Source organism: Stenella coeruleoalba (genome assembly GCF_951394435.1).
Source record: "Stenella coeruleoalba genome assembly, chromosome: 5".
Taxonomy (NCBI): Eukaryota; Metazoa; Chordata; class Mammalia; order Artiodactyla; family Delphinidae; genus Stenella; species Stenella coeruleoalba.
Window position 1 is genome coordinate 71,489,112 of NC_137150.1, and position 18,311 is coordinate 71,507,422.

An 18,311-nucleotide genomic window follows, 5' to 3' on the forward strand; every position below is an offset into this window, starting at 1 on the left:
AATACTCAGGAACGTTTGTGGAATTCAACAGTCATTCTCTAGATTAGTTTATGAAGAAATCACAAGAAAACTGATTCATTTGTCTCTGTTCTACTTTCCTTTGTGATGCAGAAACAAATCAGTAATTGATATCCCATATGAGTTTTCTGAAAAAAAAAAAGTGCCAGTAGGTGAGAATCCAGCTGCCCAGGCCAGAGGGGAGCAGGCTGCTTCTTGGGCCCCTGTGGGAAGGGGGTAGATGAGAATGGGCCCCAGGCCAGTTCGGACCCAGCGGCCTGCCTGCCTTCACACTGCCCACCCCACACGTAAACGTGAGCAAAACTGCCACTTCCCCTCCTGCACTAAAGACAATAATCACAACTACCTAGAAACTAGGAAGGGTGATGACCCAGGAGCCTGGAGGTCAGCAAGCCCATGTGCTGACGTGGCTGCCTCCTAGACGCTGCCCTAAACCGAGAAGGAGAAGAGAAACAGGCCACAAGGTGGAGTCTCGGGGCCCCTGCTGCTCTCAGAGGTGGCGCTGGAGAACAGAGGTAAGGAACCTGATGGTGACCTTAGGGAAGGCCACTGTGTCCCAGGAGAGAGTGTCCAGGCATGAGTTGCAGCCATCAAGAAGTCATGACGGGGAGGCCCCACCACACACACCCCTCCAGCCATTTCTCTCTTTCAGTCCATCTCCTGCGTCCCGAGCTCCCAAATCCAGGGTTTCAGGCAGCTCTCACACACGGTAGAGCAGAGCCCTCATGAGACAGGGACAGAATGGCACCATCATCCCAAACAGAGAAATCACATCATCGCCGGGGGTGGGGATGGTGAGAGGACAAAAGGGTGTTTGACCTGGAGATGGGAGGCCTCAAGGAAGTATGGTGGTAGTTCTGTGGCACCGTCAGGGCTATGAAAGAAAGGGAACTCTCATCCTCACGGCCCTGGGAGTACTTCCAATAACATCGGCGAATGCCACATAAGACGCACCCTTTCTCTGAGTGGTTTATAAGTGTCTGGTATTATTATACAGGCAACAGTTTTATTTCTCGTAACCACCCGACATGTTAAGTGGAGTTATTCCCATGTTTAAATGAAGAACCAGAGGCTTAGAAAGGTTAAAAACAATAGCCCAAGGTCCCACAACCAGCAAGTCTCGGAGCTGGGATCTGAACCCGGGTCTGCTTGACTTGAAAGCCCAGCATGCTCTTCCCAGTAGACCCTGATTCTGCTTGTGACGGGAGAGGAGCTGCTGGGAGGTAAGTTTTAGCTCCACCGCTACCCACACAGGAGGCCTGGGAGCACGGAGAAGTGCCAAAGACCTTGATAGACAAAAAGCAGAGCGACAGCCTGGTCAGATGAGAATTATGAGGAAGCCCTCTATATAAAAGCGGTAATTTCACTATAATTAGAGAAATTCCTGATCGAGGGGCCATGCGGTCTGTCAATCAGTCATTCTTCCTTGAAGGCTTACCATGTGCTATGTGTACTCTCTGGTCTTTCAAGATCATCTAAATCCTACTTAATCTGCCTGAAGCAATCCGAATACCTCCTTCCCTGGCCTGCCTGGACAGGACCTGGGCAGAGGGCCGAGCTCAAGGACATCAGATTCTCTTGAGGAGACCAGCTAATGCATTTGGGCAGAGCCTGGCCTTGTCTTAATATGCCCCTCAGTAAATCTGAGCACTTTCCCAGACCTTTAGGCACTGGCTGGGAGTGAACTTGGGAAGGTGACGTGCAGCCCTAAGACACAGGACTTTGAGATGCTTTAATATTTTTTATAACTCCTCCTTGGTAAAGCACCTTTCAGGAAGGATTTGCTTAAGCTTGGGAAGACTTCTTTCGAGAGAGAGGCTTCGCCACACAAGGTTAACTGATTAGGAAGGAAAGAGGCAGCAGCTCCAGCATGAAGTGACCCCTTCACACCAATGTGAAAGGACTGACCCAGTTGTCAACTTTCAGGCTGAGGCAGGAGGACACTCCCTTCTGTTCAGGGAGACCGACAGCTCCCAGCACAGCCTGCACTAACATGCAGGCATCTGTCCAGACGGTTATCCTTTTATGTAATTGTGAAATAAGATGCCAAGTTGTAAATATCGCTGCTGAAAAGAGGAAGATGCTTACCAGGAAGGCTGGAATTCATTAGGATGAGATGTTTTAAAGGGCCCTGTTCCTCTGGTCCTTGATATAGTCATTTCTGTGGGAACTACATCCGGCGCGTTTTATACATAATGCTGAAAGACTGTTTTGAGGATGAAACAAGGTTGATATGTGGAAGTAGCAGCCACAGTGATGGCCCGGAGAAGATGCTGGTTGGAGGACAGCTGTAATGACAGCAAGTAAGACCACTGAAATATAAGGAATAAATGAATGAGATAACTGCTCCCAAAGAAAAGAGGAGATGAAATCTATAAAGCACTGGGGAGAATGTTTGAGCAAAAGGAGGAGGAGTAGTCTACAAAACGCAAAAAAAGGTCTCGCATCTCAGGCTGGTTGAATGTCCGCCATGTCACAATCCCATGAGAAGAAAGCAGAAAAGGTAGTGGACAGAATAATCTAGGATAATGCATTTGAAAAGGGAACCTGATAATAACTGAGGCCAATATACCCATTTACAGATGGGGAAACCGAGGACCAAAGAAGCAGAAGGACTTGCCAGGGATTACACAGTCCAGCTAAGTGGCCAAGCTGATCCCAGGACTCAGGTCTTCTGACTCCCTAGCCAATGGTCTCATGTTAACTAGCCCCTCTGCCACCACCCACTCCCAGCATGGACCATGAACCCCTAGGGAGCAGAAGGTATTGTGTAATGGCCCAAAGGGTTGTGCACAAGACTTGCCAGGCACCCAACACAACTAGCTCATGGAGGATCCGCAAATTACCCATGAAAATGTAAACCTGCAGATTAATAAGTAGTAGCCAAAGAAAAGAAAGACTTCCATGACCCACACAGTTTGTAGTCAACTTTTGGAAACGGGAAAATGGCTCTCCATAGTCTCACATTAACCTCAGGCAGAGATGTTAAAAAAACAAACAAATCTTTACATTCCTCTAAGAACACACCTTGAGCTGTGCTAAATTCAAAGGGAGGCAGGAACCTGACTTAGCATCTCAGAGCCACCCATGGGGACTCAAGCTAACCGCCCCGTGCGAGAGCCACAGCGGCCAGCAACCACGCAATGTCCTCCCCGTGCCCACCATCCTCTGTTCTAGGCAGACCTGTGCATTCCCAGGAATGTGTCTGCTGCTACATTCAATCAGTTGGGTGAGGGGCATTCCGACCAGCCCCTCAGGCTTAAAATCTTCTCACAGACATGTTTAAATCACAAAAGCAAGAACTGAAGTATCAGTGTGTGCCTAGGTCACGTTCTCAGGTAGAAGGAAGCTTGGCTCACGTGTTAGGAAGAGACTTGTGTGTGCACCTGGTATTTGAGGAACACACTTGTGGCTGGTCAGCCTCCTCAGGTGAGTTCAACTCCCTGATGCTGGTTGCCCAGGCCTCTTGGTAAATGATGGAACCTGGAAGAGCTTCCGGCATCCCCACCTCATGGCTCAGCAGCCGGAGCTTTAAACGCTGGTTTCCACGGAGGACAATAGCTTGGCAAGAGCTCAGAAAAGCTGACCTGGGCTATTTCAGGAAATGCAAGAATTGCTGCCTACAAGGTATAGAAGGTGGTTCAGGGTTCACACAGGACTGGTGAATGTGTGATCACAAGATAGGATCCACTGAAGTATGTCAACTCAAACTGGGAAAAGATGCTCAGGACCGAGGTGGGCTTTCTGGTCTAAGACATACTTCCTCTTGAGCTTCAACTCCAGGGGATAAAGTAAAACATGTGGCGCCGTCTTCACAAGAGGAAGTCAGCTCGCCTCGTCCTCTCATGCTCCAGTTTCAGGCTGACAACATGGTGCCACTCGGCTCGAACAAGTTGGAAAAGGAAAGACAAGATCCCAAGTGCCGGCTCAAAATGCGCTTTCAAGACCTTCAAATCCCCATTACCATCATCACCGCCCTGACCCTGGATGGCACTGAGGAGGTTCCAACTGCCCGGGTGATTGCTCTTGGGGTTCAGAAAGCCCACCCCCGCTGCTGTGTCTGAGGCCCTGAGCACCAGCCTGGCTGGGCTGTAGGGTTGATGCCTCCGCACAAGTGCACCGCAGAAGGCAATGTCCACAGCCTTAAAACCAGCTGGGAGGTTCCCAAGTCAACATTCCCCGATGGAAACAGGCTTGAGACAGCTCATCATCAGCCTCCAATTAAACCAGCCACAAGGCATGTCATCTGACCATGGATGGAATTACAATCCGGAGTGAGTAATTAAGGATACCCCCAAACAAACAAAAGGATTTTAAAAAACCTCCTTTCCTCTCCCCTCCCTTCTCCTATCCCCAGAAACCACAGACACATCTTAACACACACAAAACAACACAAAACATAATAGGTCAGGAAATGATGAGAAGGTAAGACTCACTTAGGTGAGCCCTGAGCCCCCCATCCTGGGCAGCAGACGGGCCTTCTCCAGGGGCAGATGAACCATGCAAGCACCTTCTCCCCCTTTGTGTTTTGAAAGAGCATCAGAGCTTCCCAGAGATAAATATTTATAAAACATTAGAAGGCCCTCACCTCTGAACATCAGCCCAAGCTTTCCACTAACCCGGAGGGGGCTTGGGGAGGAAGGGAAATGATGACAGCACCAAGCAATGCGGGGCATCACGAGGCTGAGGACCTGGAAGCAGCTGCTTAGAAAGGGAGCTCACTTTCTCATTGTCTGCTTGGCGAGATCGCAGCAATTTGCCACCTGCTTTATCATCATCTGGAGCTTGTTAATTGCTGCTCAGCAGCACCTCTGGCCTGTAGGACCCAAAGGGCACCTGAAAGGGGTGGAGACTTCCTCTAAGGGTAAGAGGCTCCTGACCGGGGAGGAGACAGTCCCGACGTGCCACACCAGCCACACCAGCCCAGCATTTCCCGCTAGAGGGCTTCAGGCTGGGTGTGACGGAGGGCCCGCCATTCCACTGCACAGACCCAAGCTGTGTCCCCGAGGGGGTCCGAGGGTGGAATGCGCCGGGGCGGTTCTCACATCCAACAGGGAACTTGGGTCGCCTCCCAGCTGGGCTTCTCCATTCCCTTCCCCGTGCAAGGCCCAGCTGCAGGACAGCTGGCTAACTGTGGGAATAGCTGGCACGAAGGAACACAGTGGAACATGCCAAGCGTCCAAGGGGCTCCTCCAGCCTGCTCAGAAACGCTCCTTCCCTCGGAGCAGAGAGAGTGTGTCTGTGCCAGGCCCATTGCTGGGGCTTTACAGCTACTGACCCAGCGCACGAACCTCCACTCTGCTCTGCTGGGTGGGTATCAGGACCCCCCCATCTTCAAATGAGGAAGTTGAGGCTCAGAGAGTTTTGGCGACTCACCTAGGACAACCTGGCAAGGAAGCGTCAGAGTTGAGAGCAAGCACAGATTTGCCTCATACAGGTTTCTGAGAAAACCCTTCAGACATCTCTGAAGTCCCTTTTCAAATTCTGTTATCTTTAAAAACAAGAAATGCTGCCACACCAAGAGCAAAAATACCAGACAGATGCAGAGCATCTCAGGCAGAGACTGGGTTTCCCATGGGCAGAGCTGGGCTTTCCCACAGCCACTTCCCTCAAGGCCCCCACCCTCGAGGAACTTGAAGACTATTGGGGTACCCTTTCATTGAGCAAGGGCCAATGGAGAAGTTTCAGGAAAAGGAGGTTTCATGCCACAAAATTAAGTCGAAAGGAAGTTCTGAAGCCCCATACTTGCTCGGAAGCCCCGCGCTTCCCTGCCTTGCAGGTCCCTGGATGGCCAGGATACAGCAGTGCTCGGGTCTGCAGGCTCAGCGCAGCCAGGAAGTCCCCCAGGCTAATCTATGCTTTCCACATCAGCAGCCGGCCCCTCCCCTGAGGGAGGAGGGGAAGGGAAAGGAAACTGAGTTCACAAGAGTGATTATTACAACCTGTTAGCAGCTCTGGTGAAAGGCTTTGGGGCCAAGAGGTTGAAATTAATGACCAGAGTCAGTTTTACGTATTAACTACAAAGCAAATTGTTTCTTCTAGCCCTACTCAACCCTCTCAAAATTAAGCGTGGAGTGTTAGCTATGGCTCAGCCGTAACATTTTTTACAACTATCAGCTCCTGTTTTGTGGACAAAACAAGGTATTATGAAAAGACACGGTTTTCGCTTCAGCAACAGTGCAACGGGAGTCTCCTCCCTCATCCTTAGCACCTTCTGCGACTTGGTATAAATCATATCCTTTAGGATAGGACAGAATTTATTTTGAACTTGGCTGAAAAACTTCAGGAACATATATAAGAAGACAACACATAAAACACCCAGCCTCAATTTTCCTCCCACTTATATTGCCAACATGAAATTACAGCTCATGTACTTCTTTATGAAGTTCAATATGCAGGGGAAATTGAATTTTAGATTTGAAAAGCAGAACAGCAGAATATCCCACTTTCTTTCATTTCTATGGTATGGATGTCCATGGTCCCTGCTGGCCTCTCCACAGCTTACAGCTCTCTGATGTCTGCTATAGACTTTATTTCTTGTCTCTGGTGTAAACTCTCCTTCCTGTTGGGGGCAGGACCACACTGCGACTTTGTTCACCAACACGGAGTCTATGCCTGGTCTCTGCTCTTTTCACGGCTTTTTTCACGGACCCCTAGGGATGGCAGCTGTAGAAAGCAGTCCTCTCTGGGCAGAATTAATAGGTATTTTCTGGAAATAGCGATACAGCAGTTACCATGGGTCTGCCCAAACGGTCAAAGCAGGACTTTGCAAATCCCTCATTCTGAGGTTTTTACTGGAAGTGTGTGGCTCTTGCTTCTAATCCCATCTGCCCTCTCTCTTTCCATCTTCCAGCCACTCTCTTCCTCTGCGCTGGCATTTGAACCTACCCCAGACCCACAGATTCCATTCAGAATTAGGGAAACTAACAAAGGTTTTGTCCCATTGCCTCGCAGTTCCTCATCCCCAAGCTCCGCCCGGACACACGCTCCTGTCCCTGGGCCTGGCCAGCACCCCCCGCCCACTTCGGTTCACTCAGATGACAATGACAATAACAGGACTGATTCCTTATATTTTACAGCACACAGCGATGTTCCCAGATCACAAAACTCTTTCCCATGCTTTGGCTCATTTAATCTTTACAACAACCCTAGGGGGCAGGTGCATCTCTGTGGGTTGGGTCCAACTGCACATAGCAGAAGACCTAAAGTAACAATGGTTTAAACACACATAAGACCATAGCTAAGCCATCCAGGGATGGGATAGCTGCTTTGTGAAGTTATCAAGGGTCCAGGCTCCTTCTACCTTTTCATTCTGCTATCCTAGGTCTGGTTTCCATCCTCAAGGTCACCTCATGGTTCAAGATGGCTACTGATGCTCCAGCCAACCTGGCTGCATTCCAGGCAACAGAAAGGAGGAAGGAGGAAAGGCCCTCCTTCTTCTTTGCCCCCTGCAATAAGGCAGACCTTTTAGGCAACCTTCCTGGAAGTCCTTAACAATTCTTCTTATATCACACCAGACAAAATTTAGTCACATGGCCACACCTAGCTGCAAGGGAAGCTGTGGAACATATTCTTTTACTGGGCATAATGCTGCTCCCAAATAAATGGGATTCAGTTAAAAATGAAAAAGGAGAGAATAGAGCAGCAACTAGCAGTTCCACAGCAAGCAAGTATTCATTCCACCCACTCTGGAGATGAAGAAGTAGAGGCTCAAAGAGATTAGGTTTCGCTAAGGTCACATGGTCAATAATGGCAACACAGGAACTAAGTCCACATCATCTGACCCATGTCCAGACTCTTTTTCCTTGTTCACAAAGTCCCTGTGGCTGCAGTGGAGCCACTAGCGTGTTCCTGCCTGGATGCCTGTCTGCTCACCTTCCAGACCGTTGCTCAGCCCTCACCTGTTCCGTGATGGCCTACCATCGCCTACCTACCTACCTACCTACCTACTGAGATCTGCGCCTGCCAGTCCTGGATGCCATCGTGAAGGATGCCTGTCCTTCATCGCCTGCCTCTCACTTCCCTCCCTGCCTGGCTCCTTGCCCTGTGCCCCAACATGTGCCTTCAAATCTGGGCATGGTCACTAGTAAGGTGAGCCAAGCCAGCGCCAACCCAGACCCCCGCGAGCTGAAGCACACCCCAAAACTCTGTAATGCCCGTGGAGTTCTGTGAGAAGGATGCCTCACCTGGGCCCTGCCCCACAAGGATCGTTGGCATCTCCTAACACTGTTTCCGGTGGTGAACCTCTTGTGTGGCCGGCGCCTTGTTCCATTCTGACACTGAAATCACACTTCCTGCACGCTGCGTGGCTGTGCGCTAGAGCAGAGACCTTCAGGTCTCTGACAACAACACCTAAGCAAGCACAGGCAGTTTTGCTTTCAAGGTCCCAGCACCCTGGCCACTTCTTTCACTTCACAAAACACAAAGGCTTCTGATTTGGGCAGCAGTTCTTCCTGCTGTGAACAATGGATCCGTCCCTCTTTCCTGGGGCTGAACTGCCTGAGTCCCTTTCACCCAGCAGACTCATCCTTCTCCAATGGGGCTTACAGCTCACCACCACCCTCAGACTCAAGGCTGTGGGTCTCCTTCAGCATCCTCTCTAGCTGATACAGTGGGAGGACCTGCAAGAGAGGGATGGGCACCACCGAGATGCTTACACCAGGAGGGAAAGTGGATCAGGCAGAGAAGAGCCAACACTTCCCCAAGGGGAGAAAGCCTGCCCTCGGGCACACGCCTGACTTCTCCCTGGCATCATGAGGGAGTTGAGGAAAGAGAGGCCCCCATCATTCCTTGTGCCCAGAAATCCACATTATGGCAACTTGCAAGGAGAAAAACCAGTTTCTCTACTTTATGAACCCAGAAATACCTCTCTGAGACAGGTGAAGATCTACCCATCCCCTTACCTTTTGAAGCAGGAGAAAAAAATCTGTTTTTCTTTCTAAATCATTAAAAGGTTTTAGTCTTTTCAGGAGGAAAACCTGTGACGGTTCGCAAACTGACTTGGCTATGGTCAAATTGCTCTCCAGTTTTCCTGCCTCCTGAGAAAATGTTACATTATTTTGACTTTTATGCTACATTACAAAAAGAAAGATGGAAACCATAGCAAAATGAATAGACAAACTACAGACTGAGAGAAAATATTTGCAAATGATGCTACCGACAAGGGTTTAATTTCCAAAATATGCAAACAGCTCATACAACTCAATAACAAAAAAACCACACAACCCAATAATAAAAAAAAAATGGGCAGAAGACCTAAATAGACATTTCTCCAAAGAAGACATACAGATGGCCAAAAGGTACATGAAACGATGCTCAACATTACTAATTATCAGAGAAATGCAAATCAAAACTACAGTGAGGTACCACCTCACACCTGTCAGAATGCCCATCGTCAAAAAGTCTACAAATGGGCTTCCCTGGTGGCGCAGTAGTTGAGAGTCCGCCTGCTGATGCAGGGGACACGGGTTTGTGCCCCGGTCCGGGAAGATCCCACATGCCGCGGAGCGGTTGGGCCCGTGAGCCATGGCCGCTGAGCCTGCGCGTCCGGAGCCTATGCTCCACAACGCGAGAGGCCACAACAGTGAGAGGCCCGGTTACCGCAAAAAAAAAGTCTACAAATAACAAATGCTGCAGAGGGAGAAAAGCAAAGGAAAAATTTACACTCCTACACTGTTGGTGGGAATACAAATTTGTTCAGCCACTATGGAGAACAGTATGGAGGTGCCTTAAAAAACTAAAATAGAGTCGCCATATGATGCAGCAATCCCACTCCTGGGCATATTTCTGGAGAAAACTCTAATTCGAAAAGATCCATGCACCCCAATGTTCGTAGCAGCACTACTTACAGTAGCCAAGACATGGAAGCAACCTAAATGCCCATCAACAGATGAATGGATAAAGAAGATGTGGTACATATATACAATGGCATATTACTCAGCCATAAAAAAGAATGAAATAATGCCATTTGCAGCAACATGGACAGACCTAGAGATTATCATACTAAGTGAAGTAAATCAGAAAGAGAAAGACAAATATTATATGAGATCACTTATATGTGGAATGTAAAATATGATACAAATGAACTTATTTCCAAAACAGAAAGAGACTCACAGACATAGAAAACACACCTATGGTTACCAAAGGGTAAGGGGGGAGGGAGAGATAAATTAGATGTTTGGGATTAACAGATACACACTACTGTATATAAAATAGATAACCAACAAGGACCTACTGTATAGCACAGGGAACTATATTTAATATCCTGCAATAAACCATAATGGAAAAGAATATGAAAAAGAATACACACACACATATATATACACACACATATATATAACTCAATCACTTTGCTATACACCAGAAACTAATATAAAACCGTAAATCAACCATACATACTTCAGTAAGAAATAAAATGAACTATCTATCATCATCTATAAAATGATCACGTTCCCATATGCCTGGGAACAAGGTACTGGGCTAGCTCATTTTTATATATTTTACCTAATTTAATCCTTACAAGTAGGGTTTATTGTCCCCATTTTATAGTTTTCTCCCATCCAAAATACAGTCTATGTTTCATTGCTTTCATCCTTGTTTACCAAGGTTAAGAGGAGCCCCTCCTACCATGAATCTAAGAAGAATTACCCAAGAATGTGGAGTAGTCAAAAGACTGGCCCCTATGCTGGGAGTCCAGATTCCAATTTTCATTCGAAATCCTTTTTATAAATTGTTCCCATCACAGACGCAACAATTGAAAAGATTCTACCAAATTGTACTTATGCACTGATTGATTCATTCACTTGTTTTAATTTTAATTTCATTTAATTAATTTAGTTTCTGGTTTTTAATTAAATAAAATTATTTGTTTTAATTTTTAAATTAAAGACATAAAATATAATGCCAAATTGACATCATTGCAGATGAAAGCAAAGAAAAAAAAATTTAACCTCTAAATATTTTAGTAGGTACTTCTACCAAACAAGGACACTCTCATCATAACAGGACAACCATCAAACCCAGGAAATTAACATTAATACATCACTACCACTTAATCTACAGCCCCATTCAAAATTTGTCAATTGTCCAAAAACAAAAAGAAAATTTATGGTCCAGGATGGCATATGGTTGTCATGTATCTTCAATATGAAATAGTTCCTTAGTCTTTTCTTGTCTTCTGGGACCTGGGACAATTTGAGGAGCACAGGCCAATGATTTAGTAAAATCTCCCTAAATTTGGGTTTGCTAACGTTTCCTTCTGATTCGATTCAGGTTATGCATCTTTGTCAGGAACAGCACAGAAGTGACGCTGGGTTCTTCTCACTCCATCTTATCAGGAGGCACAACATGTCAATTTATCCCATTATTGGTGATGTTAGTTTTGATCCCCTGTTTTTTTAAAACAAGTAATGAAATGTGCTCTGCCTTATTTAATGAAATGTGGACTTAGGAACTCTGGGCAAGTGTGAGTAGGCAGGGTGCTAGGTTACAGCCCTGGCTCACAGGCCTGACTCTGCCGCTGTGTCTGGCCTTGGACGAGCCACTTCTTCTCTGAACATCAGTTTTCCCAGACTGTAAAGACAAGGGCACTGGAGCAGATGCTCTCCCAACCCCTCCCAGCCCTGCATCCTTGGGACTCTGAATAGAGGTGGCCTTTTCCCCTCACTCATAGCCCAACTGCTTGTCCTCAGAATAGCACAGATATATTAGGCACAGAAGATACTCCTCACTGTGTTGACCTTAGCCATGCCAAGCCAAGCAAGCCATAGTCCCTACTGTGTGCCCAGTACTATGTTAAGTGTGGAGGAGGTTCAGAAATGAATGACATTGTTCATAGCCGCAAAATATCCAAATATAGTAGCATTTTCATTATATATTCTCTGCTGCTGCCACTGCTGTTTCCAATGTTTCCTTATACCCATTCTCCATGACTATTCAACATGACCATATGGAAACTAACACTTACTTAGTACCTACTAGGTGCCAGACGCTGGAATACTTTTAAATCTCCCAATTTCCATTTAACAAATGGAAATAACTTGCCTAAGGTCACACAGCTAGAGAGTGACAGAGCAGGAACGCACATCAGGCCTTTCTAGCCCTAGAGTCTGAGCTATTTGGCCACATCATACTCGCTTTAAACGTGTTTACTTTAAAACTATCCCACACCCTGTGCCAGTTACCTGTAGCTGCGTAACAAACCACCCCAAAACTTAGTGGTTTAAAACAGTGTACGATTATCCCCTACAGTTCTGTGGGTCAGCTAGGCTCAGCTGGGCTGTCCTCAGCTGGGGTCTCCCATATGGACACCGGGAGATGGTGGCCGAGGCTACAGTCTTCCAAAGACTCAGCCAGGCTGGACAGCCACATCACACATTTTGCTTGTGGTTGATGCTGGCTGCTGGCAAAGAGCCCAGCTGGGGCTGTCAACCAGAGCACTTTCATGTGGGCTCCCCCTGGGGTCTTGGCTTCTCCCAGCAGGGCAGCTGGATTCCAAAAAGGAGCTTGCCAAGAACAAGTGTTCCAAGAGACCCAGGCTGAAACTGCACAGAGCTTAGAAGTCAGGCTGCATCACTTCCGCTGGGTCTTATCCACCAAAAACAAGCTACAGAGCCTACCCGAATTCCAGGAGAGGGGGCTGCACACAGGTGTGAATGCTGGGAGGCGTGGCTCCTTAGGAGGTTGTCTTTGGGGACCAGCTACCACATTCCCTCACCCCATAGTGGAATTACAGATTATTTTAAATTTCTTCTTTATGCTATTCTAAATATCCTACCATATATATGTATTTTTGTAATGACAAAAATAAATATATTAAAACATCTAATATTGTAATTATAATGTTATCAGTATGTCAAATATACACTAATGTATTATATATTTATGTGTGTGTGTATATATATACACACACACATATGCAACTAGAAGAAAATGTGTATTTTTAAAATACTTGTCCATCTTTTCAAAAAGGACATGTATTGCTTTTAAATTAAAAACATTTGTAAAGGGATTAATTAACTACCTCACAGAAAATACCCATTTTCTGGCAAAGTCGATCACATTTAAGGCATTTTGCCATGACCTCAAGTTACTTTAAGATTCTTCTCAAGGTGGCCAGTTACCCATTTTTATAATCTTTTTCCTAAGGCAAGTCCATCTAGAAACTTCTGCCTTCCTCCTAGTTCACCACAAGGTGGTTTTCTGAGTTTCCAAATGCATTTTTTAAAGAAAAAGCAAACAATAAGCTGGGAGTTACTCTCAACTGGTTTCTTTTTCCTGTTATTTATCTAATTGTATTTGTGCTACATTTTCCCCAACTCCTCTTGCCAAGTAAATCTTGGAAGTTCAAGGCAAATGGCAGGTGCTTTGGGTACCTGAGCAGCTTAGAAAGACCCTCAAGTCTATTGGGATGAGTCTCTCAGAGGCCAAGTTGCATTCTCAGAGCTCCAGGCCTAGAGGAATCCCCAAAAGAAAGATCAGCCTTAGAGATACATGAGGACGCAAGATCACAGATGGGAAAGTTCAGTCAACCCTCAGCGGCAAGTAAGGTGGCCTGAGGAAGAGCAACCCCCCTCCTGCCAGGTGAGTGACTGTGTACCCCTGTGGACAATGATGGCTGAAGGCAATAAAGCTGTCACTGCCCCAGATGTAGAGACCCTCTAAACCCAACATCCAAGCAGCCAGGGGGCCTCCCTCCGAATCACGTCTGCCGAAGGACACTGCTGAGCCTGGACTGGAAACTTCTGAAATTGAGTATGGAGAGAGCAGGGAACCCAGGCAGGAGATGACAAAAGTGGGACTGAATTCTCCTGCTGGCCTGCCTTCCCAAAGGAGGGCAGGCTCTGACCAGCCAAGCACGGGCATCTGTGAGCAGCGTCCGCATGCATCAGTGGCTCTGGGAGCCGGAGGACGCTGATTTGTTGAGTCAGTCAGTGCTATTTTTACCCACTCACTTTCCAACCATAAACCCACACTTCAGATTTCATTGTTTGGGGTGGATTAAGAAATTCGACTTGGCCTTTCTTGTGGTTTCATTTCCTGAATGCCTGCATGAAGGAAAAACTTCAGCATTCCTATGGAAACATATGACGTTTTAACCTTTTCTTGGCAGGAGGGTGTCGGTGATTGGTGTCTTGCCTGCTCTCTAAACCTACACCGCTCTGATTAAGCAGGGAGGCCATGGCCTGCCCCTTCTCTCCTCTACCCAGGCAGGTGGAGTCCTACAGGTTAGTGTTTATGGTCTGGCTCCTGGAATGCTAGGTCAGGGCAAATCTGCCTTACGAATATTCCAGTCCAACATTAGGAGATGAAGTTGCCTCTGTGCAATTCATATAACAGCTAATGGTGACATCATTAGAGTCCTTGGTGATAAACATCCAGGTACAGAGTTTGGTAACTGCCGGTGATGGAAGAGTCGAACAATCTTAAAACTATTCCCAAACGATTTCAATTACAAAGCCAGACGTGACTGTGTGGTCACAGAAACAACGAACACGTACCAAAAGAAAAAAGAATGTTTCTTTTCTGTGGAAGCCAGGACGAGTCTTATTTTCTTTATAAAATACTTCCACTTTCACTTATATCTGAAGTACAGTCGTGATGCTGGGTAACTTTAATTCCTTGACTATAAACAAGGTTTCTACAACTTCAGGGTCTTCCTGACTGACAAAAACACTTCTAGCTCAGGCAGAGCTGTGAGTTTCTATTCAAGGACAGAGCTTTCTCCTTTTTGAAAGAAAAATCTGGAACCGCACCAAATTTTCCTTCTGCATCTAATGAGAGGCTTCAGATGCTGTAATAAAAATGGAAACTCAATACTGCTAGAAATAAATCAAGCACTCAGGAGGAAAAATGCTGCCCCAGGAAGCTGATCACTAGGCACTGCCAGGCATGAGCACGGCCCTGCATTCCCGCCCAGGAGAAGCGCCACGCCAGCCCCTCCGAGGGACCATCCCACCAGCAGCACACGCGGCCGGCGCGCACTGCACAGAGTTCTAAGACACCGGATGCCTCCCTGTTCGTGACGAACAACTCTGCATTCTTTCGATCATTCAACAAATATTTATTACCCCCCAACTGTATGCCAGGCACTGTTCTGGCCACTGCAGATATATCAGGGAAGCGACAGGCAAGGGCTCTGCTTCTGTGTCACTCTCTGTCTGCACATGATGACTACAGACAGCAGTAGGTGCTGTGGAGAAGAGAAACAGTGACGGGGGCAACATGGCACTGTGAAGGGCTACAAAAGTTGGGGAAACAGACAGGGTCTTTGGGACAAGCAGCACTTGAGCTGAGACCTGCAAGATGGGGAAACAGAAATGCAAAGACCTGGGGGAAGCAAAGGCAAAGGGAGCCACTAGTGAAAAATCAGGGAACATCTTTAGTGCATCTGAGTGAAAAAAGGCGAGAGAGGTATGAAAGTCGTGGCAAGGCAGACATCAGACCTGCAGGGCAGGGGAGCAGCCTGATTTGGCAACGTCCCTGCTCTGTAGACTCGGCACCTCTCTGTGTCTCCGGCCCCGCCCAGCTGTCCTGGTGCCTAATTGGATGTGCCCCTTGGCACCCTGCTGTCTGGGCTATGCTCCTAGCAGCTCAACTGGAGAGATGTAATCCCCCCACCATCAACCACTTAGGGAGCCGCTTCTCTCCATCACATAACCTTTGGGAGGCTGGGGTCCAAAGACAGAGGCTTGGAGGCTATTCCTAGAAGCAGACAATACCAGGAAGACTTAGGGGCACGTGTGCTCTCTTTCCTCGTCATTATGGGCTGAGTCTGGTCCTGGCCTCGGCTCTCTTCTGTGCTATTACCAAAACAATTCCTTTCCTCTCACCAACCGAGCTGGGGAAAGCTGCACATTCAGGCAAACCAAGGCATAATGAGGGTGGAAAAATAACACCGTGGGTCCTTTACCCCTTCCACGTGTTAACACCTGGGAGAGATCAGGTTAAGTGATCACCAGGAGCAGAAATAACTGAAAAGCAGCCATAAAAGGGCTCTCCGCGGCCTAACAGCCAACTGGCAAGGAGTAGGGGGTATCTGTGTACTTCATTCATTCAATTATTAGTTGAATAAGCATATAATACCTGGCACTCTGATTAGGATAAGCAAAACGAGGTCCCTGCCTTCAAACTGCTGATAGGCTAGGGATGGAAATTAACTAACAAAAATAATAATCTCAGGAGGCCTGTGATAAGTGCTCAGGAAGGGAGGGGCAGTGCTGCAGGGACAGTGAGGGGACAGTGAGAAGAGATGGGATTCAGCGGGGCCTCGTCTTAGCCTGCTCCAGCTGCCGTAACAAAAGGCCACAATCTGGGTGGCTTAAACCGCACTGATCTTCTCTCAGTTCTGGAGGCTGGAGTCCATGATCAAGGTGCTGGCAAATTCGGTTTCTGACAAGAGCTCTCGCCCCAACTTGCAGATGCCACCTTCCCGCTGTCCTTACGCGGCCTTCCATCTGTGCTCACTCAGAGACGGTACTGTGCTGTTGCTCCCTCTTTGCTAAGGACAGCAATCCCGCGGGGCCAGAGCCCCACCCTTATGACCTCATTTAACCCTAATAAATCCCAAGGGCCCCATCTCCAAATACCAGCGCCCTGGAAGCTAAGCTTCAACATAGGAATTTGGGGGGATACAATCCAGTCCATAATAGGCTTTGAAAGACGCATATGAACCAGAGTCTGTCTACGTGGGAAACGGCATTACAGAAAAGCAAAGGCAGAGACGTGAGAGCCTGGAAGACTTCTGGAGAAAGCAGAAAGCAAGCCAGTTTGGCTGGAGTAAAGGATATGTGAGGGACACAGGGGGAGATGAGGCCGGAAAGACAGTCTGGGGGCACGTCATGGAGGATTCCAGTGCCACATCTCGGCAGGGAACCAGGGAAGTTACTGATCATAAGACTGACAGGATCAGGCCTGCAGACTGCATGGCTCTCCCCATCCAGGCTGGGGATGGGGACAGTTAAAAGGCAGCTGCAGTGGGCAAGACGAGAGGTCTCTGCTTTGAAGCAGAGGCTGTACTTTAAAGCCATGGCTCAGAAGGGTGTGCTGCTGAGGACACGTGAGCTCGAGCTTTTCTGGGACTGGCCAACTGGAGCCCACCCAGGGAGCAAAGCTGAGGTCCCTATACCCGGGGCTGCGTACCCCAAACTCCCCTCTGCGCGGCAAGAAACCGCACAAGTCCCTTGACAGAAACACTTCTCCTCTCTCAAGCTGCCCAGTGGGGAGCCCTGGCACAGCACAGCATGGCACGGCCAGCTAGGAGGCAGGGCCACGCACAGCTACTTGTGGCCACAGAGGGCTGGGCTCCAAAGGGAGCATTCCAAAGGGATGTAGAAAGTGGGGGCTCTCTCCAGTGAGGCTGAAGTCAACCGCTTCCCACCAGATCAAACCTCCCTGTGCCCTTCCGGGCTGACTCTGGAGATAGGGAAACTGCAAGAACAGGACCAGAGCTGCCTGAGCCACCCGCTGCCCTGCCCTCCAAAGGGCCCACTGGTGGAAGGAAGGAAGAGAGGCCTCCAGAGGTTCCAGGGAGCTAGACATACCCTGTGAGCCACGGGCGGTAGTCCTGACAGCACAGATGAGACGCTGTGGTTTCCTGGTGAGGCTAGGAAGCCGGCGTCGCTCACAAGGTGTCAGTTACACGTGGTGTGCCTCGCTGTGGCCCCTGAGTCCACTTGCTCATCTGCAGAACAAGGGGCTAGGCCTAGGTGGTCCCCCAGACCCCTGTGGGTTCTAACCCTAGGACCACCATCACAGCACACACACCACGGAGGCAGCCGACCTAGGCGGCTCCTGATGCCAAACAACATTCTGAGTTTCATGAGACCTGGCAGAAGAACATCTCCCAGGGGGCCCTCAATGTGCGCCTAAAAACTGGCATGGAACTGCACTGTATTAACTGGATCCTATTTTCTCAATGATTAAAAGCATCATTTCAAAGCTCTTTCATTTTCCTGTCTGGTTTTCAAATATCCAGTGAGCTTCCTATTTCTCCCAATTACCTTCCCCCACCACCCCTGCTACAGCAGTCAAACAACTCAGGCTAAAGGGAATCATATTTTAAAGGATGCAGGAACTGCCCCTCCCCACTCAGCACCTGCTTGCCATCCAGGGGAGGCACCAGCTCCCACCACAGAGCCATTTTTATTGTCTATCAGAGGCCACAACCACCCTTCCCTGAAGGAAAGGGGCCAGGTGTCACTCTCGGGGTGTCTTCCACAGGTGGCGAGTAGATCACAGAACCTGTGTCTGCAGGGATGCTGTTGACACAGCCCTTGGCTTTCTCACTTTGCAGG

At 48.1% G+C, this 18,311-nt stretch overlaps 1 protein-coding gene across 3 annotated transcripts in view; it reads right to left on the reverse strand.

Annotated features, from left to right (window-relative positions):
* XXYLT1 (xyloside xylosyltransferase 1) overlaps window positions 1-18,311 on the reverse strand; it is a 191,467-nt gene that overhangs the window by 80,270 nt on the left and 92,886 nt on the right. The window lies entirely within an intron of this gene.